The sequence below is a fragment of the Oryctolagus cuniculus genome, chromosome 11 (genome assembly GCF_051225735.1).
Source record: "Oryctolagus cuniculus isolate XC-2025 breed Fujian yellow rabbit chromosome 11, ASM5122573v1, whole genome shotgun sequence".
In the NCBI taxonomy this organism is placed as follows: domain Eukaryota; kingdom Metazoa; phylum Chordata; class Mammalia; order Lagomorpha; family Leporidae; genus Oryctolagus; species Oryctolagus cuniculus.
The window spans coordinates 52,043,370-52,048,170 of NC_142877.1; the positions used below are offsets into that span (position 1 = coordinate 52,043,370).

The 4,801-nt window shown below is 45.0% G+C and overlaps 1 pseudogene; it reads left to right on the top strand.

Moving 5' to 3' along the window:
• Positions 1–1,631: 1,631 nt before the first annotated feature.
• Positions 1,632–1,941, top strand: LOC100349140 (CDC42 small effector protein 1 pseudogene; annotated as a pseudogene).
• Positions 1,942–4,801: the final 2,860 nt, after the last annotated feature.

The window sequence follows — 4,801 nt, forward strand, 5'->3', positions numbered from 1 at the left end:
CCCTTTCTTACTCATAGGTAAATTGAAGGTGGTGACAGACTATGCAGATACCGAGAAGTAACATAAATACAGGCAAGCTGTAAAATAGGAATTGTCATTTCAATTATTCCACACATGAGTTGAATGCTTTTGTATCTACATTTTAAGCTGATATTCTACAATGTAAAATTCATGCAAGTAATTTAAGTTATTCATTACTTAAAATAACATTAATAGCAAGTTAAAATGCCATGATCTATCAACCAATGAGAAAAAAGCTTCATACCTTATAAATATTATATTCGTAAATGTTCCTGTTAAAAGGTAAACTAGATACAAAAATCTTTATATTTTATCTCAATAGCACTTTTTCAGGCTTTTTGAATAAGGAGCTCCATGCTCCATTTTGCACTAGAACCCACACATTATCTAGCAAACTCTATAGCTAAGATTTTATCCTAAATAATGAGTATAAATTGTAGGTTATACACAAGAACACCCTATGATCTGAGTTGCATTTTTTTAAAAGATGACTCTGATTGATGTACATAGAGTGAAGATTAGGAGGTTAAAGAGGAAACAGGGTAGGAGTTAAAGCCTAAATACGAGGGAAATATTTTGGTGACTTGATAAACGTGTTTGCTTTAGAGACATAAGTGGACAGGTTAGATACCTTATGGATAGCTAATCTAATCTTGGAGAAAGCTGTCGGTTTTCCAACTTCAACACTGGGGCACAGCAGTGCCTGAGAGTGGAAAAACTGATAAGAGAGAGATTTCAAGAGAAATGATTGGTTTAGCTTTGAACGAGTGATATCCAGATAAACAGTGTGCAGGTTTTTGACAGAGCAGTTTTGACATAGCTCCCATGCCATGTCAGAGTGCTTGGATTCAATTCCTGGCTATGCTCCTGACTCCAGCTTCCTGCCAATGCACACAGCCTGAGAGGCAGTGGCCATAACTCAAGCAGCTGAGTCCCTGCACCAATGTGGCAAACCTAGAATGGGTTTCTTGGCCCTAGCATACAGCTGTTATGGGTATTTAGGGAGTGAACCAGTGCATTGGATTTCTCTTGCTCGCTGCCTCTCAGATAAATAAATTGTTTAAAATAACTAAATAAGCTTTTATAAATACTTATCAAACGGACATTCTGGGGAATCAAATATTCTGAGGAATCAAATATTACATTAGAATATTAGAAAGAGAAAGGAAAGAAGTAATAAAATTTGCTCAGAGCCCAGAGGCAGCTGTGCGCTCCGCTCCCAGCCGCATGCGTTTTGTAATCTCGTTGCCCCCCATTTCTGCCCTCAGCTCCCCACACCGCACCGAGAGCCAGCCCAAGAGCCCAGCACTGGCTGGCACCGAGCGGGAGCCCCCCGACCGGCTGCAGCTGGACGCCTGAATGCCCAAGAGGAGCTGGCTTCCACGCCTGGTGAAGACACAGCCTGGTACTTGGCTGCCCTGTTAGCCTCTCGGGGTCTCAATTACTGACTGCGTGGCGAAGGGTTCCAAGGATCCCACTATCTCTAAACCTGTCCTGCTGAGTGAACCCAGGGTTTCTTCGCACCTGGGGCCAGCGAGGAGTGGGTGGTCCCAGCACCAGGGCTAGAGCTGTGTGGGGTTAGAAGATGGAAGCTGCAACCATCAGGTTACATGAATGAATTTTGGCACAAACTGTGTGATAGAGAAACAAACCCCATCCCCCCAAGAAGAAGCAAAGGATTGACGGGGCCATGATTGGAGAACCAATGAATTTTGTCCAGGTGATTCATATTGGCTCTGGCGAGATGGGGGCTGGAGACACACTTATTATGGCAGGTGCTGTTCAGGAGCTGATGAGAGCCAAGGGAAATCAGGAAAGGCTATGGAGCAATCCTAGGGGCTTGTAGCTCCCAACAGGAATGTTCTGCCATCTTGAAGTCGCCACTCTGTGTCCAGCCCAGAAGAAATGCTACCCCCAACCCAGAACCCTCCTAGAAACAGTTACCCAAAGGCCTCTTTGTCCCTATCTGCTGAACAGGGCCTCAGAGGCTAGGGGGCTGGACTCCCTGCACTCCCTGTGGCTTCAGGCCCTGCTGGAGACAGGGTCCAGGCAGCAGGAATGACCAAGCAATTACTGGTTGGCCAGAGGAGCTCAGCAGTTACCCTGCATACCCTCAGATCTGAGAAAGGAGTTCTCTGGGAACTGCAATGCATTCCTGTTCTCCTGAAGGGTGGCCTGGGTGCCACTATTTTTTAACTCTTAACCTGGAACTCCCTTAAACTGGGTAGGTCATCAAGAATACCAAAGCTGAAGCCAGCTTTGCGGAAAAGCTCCCTACCTCACCGGCCCTCAGTTTGCTCCTGGAATGAGCAGACATCATATGGGGGCTTGGTGGGTGACCACCCTCTCCTCCACTCATTTGTCTGTAGATTTCAGAACTTAAGCTCACAGCCCCTTAATCTCTCTCTGTCAATCCCAGGGTCCTCTCTAGTTAAGTGTTTAATTCTGTTCCTGCATCATTGCCAGCTTCCCAGCACCTGTTCTTTAAAAAAAAATTAAAAGTTTAAGCTCTCTTAATTACCCCCATCCTACTACTGCCTCTGTGCTTAACCCTCCCCATCCTTGTTAGGAGCCTTATTGTTGCCCGTTGAGTAAGAGTTAAAGAGGTGGATCTTAACCTGATAACACTCCATTTAAGTCTTGGGGACCCTGACCTGCCTCTGCCAACCTCCCCACTGGCCTGGGTGAGAGTAAGAGGAATCTAGAGAGAAGTCCTGAATGCAGCAAGACGGGATTGGACTTCCTGGTCATTGAAGATGGGAAAAGATGGTGAAATACACAGGTGATGTGAATTTAGGGGTCTTAAGATCCTCACAGCATGAGAACAGGAGGCAGCTCTAAAACAAGGTTGCTCAACCTGAACACTTTGGATATTTGGGCTGGATAATCCTTCCTTCCCTTCCTTCCTTCCTTCCTTCCTTCCTTCCTTCCTTCCTTCCTTCCTTCCTTCACAATGCTTTCTAATGGAGGCTGTCCTGTACGTTGCTAAATGTCTTCTAAGGGCAAAATTGCCCCCACTTGAGAGCTGCAGCTCTGGAGCTCATACACTCTGAAGGGATTTCCATGCCCTGCCTTACACTCTCATCCACATTAAGCCTGAACCATGGATGATCTAGGACTCCTAGTCACATAGCCTCAATAGGGCTGCATATATATCTAAACAGTTACTCAGTGCATTGCTCAGGTTTCCACAGGTTCGTGTCAGATAGACATGCACCATGTTTCTCCATTCTTGCTCTCTAGAGGAAGGGGTCCCTGCGGGGCAGACACAGAAACAGCAAATGGTGGGAATGGGAGAAAAGAAGATGAAAGCATTAGAAACACCCCTATCCAGAGCCAGGAGCTTCTTCCAGGTCTCCCACGCAGGTGCAGGGGCCCAAGGACTTGAGCCATCTTCTGCTGCTTTGCCAGGCCATAGCAGAGAGTTGGATCAGAAGTGGAGCAGCTGGAACTTGAACCAGCGCCCATATGGGACGCTGGCACTGCAGGCAGTGGCTTTACCCACTATGCCACACCACCAGTGTGTTTTTGTTCTCTTTTGTTGCAGAGTAATTTAATTAGGAAGGCAAAACAAGACAGATGAGCTCTTGCCTGCTCCAAAATAAGAGGGCGGTAGTGTGTCTGTCTCATCAGCTTTGTAACCGGAAGCATCCTGTTTTACAGTACTGGGAGGGGATCAGGAACTGGGGAACTGGGATCCAGTGTGTTGACTCCACCATCCCTCCAGTTCATCCCCACTTACAGTGACTAAGGTTCTAAATTTTTTCAAATTTCAGTGTGTTTCCCTATTGTTTTGCAGCAGCTAAAATTGGACACAGAGACACATTCTTTAAAAAAAAAAAAAAAAGAAAGAAAAGAAAAAAGGTTTATTCAGCACTCTGGCCTCAGGATCAGCCCTAAAGGCATTCGGATTTGGCTAAAAAACTCATGAAAGTATTTCAGGCATGGAAAGCCAAGACTCTGTGGCAAAAAAAAAGTGGCCTAAATGAAAGATCTCTGTGAGTAAGATCCCAGCGGAAAGAACGGACCATCAAGGAAGGAGATACCTTTCTCTGAAGGGAGGAGAGAACCTCCACTTTGATTATGGCCTTGTCTAAATATGATCAGAGTTGGTGAACTCAAGAGGCTTCCATACCCTTGGCAACTCATGACTGGAGCATAGGGAGATTACTGATGCCATAAACAGGAGTGTCAATTTGTTAAGTCAACAACAGGAGTCACTGTATACCTACTCCTCATGTAGGATCTCTGTCCTTAATGTGCTGTACATTGAGATTTAATGCTATAACAAGTACTCAAACAGTATATTTCACTTTGTGTTTCTATGGGGGTGCAAACTGTTGAAATCTTTACTTAATGTATACTAAAATGATCTACTGTATTTAAAGAAAATTGAAAATGAATCTTGATATGAATGGAAGGGGAGAGAGAGCGGGAAAGGGGAGGGTTGCAGGTGGGAGGGAAGTCATGGGGGGGGGGGAAGCCAATGTAATCCATAAGCTGTACTTTGGAAATCTATATTCATTAAATAAAAGTTTTAAAAAAAAGAGTCAAAGGGATCACATAAACAAGACTAGTGTCTGCAAACACTAACTGATACAATAAAAAAGGGAGAGAAAGATCCAACATGGGAAGCAGGATACAGAGCATACTCATAGAAGGGCAGATGTCCTAAACAGCACTCTAGGCCTCGGAATCAGACCTTAAGGCATTCAGATATGGCTGAAATGCCCATGAGAGTATTTCAGGCATGGAAAGCCAAGACACTCTGGGGGAAAAA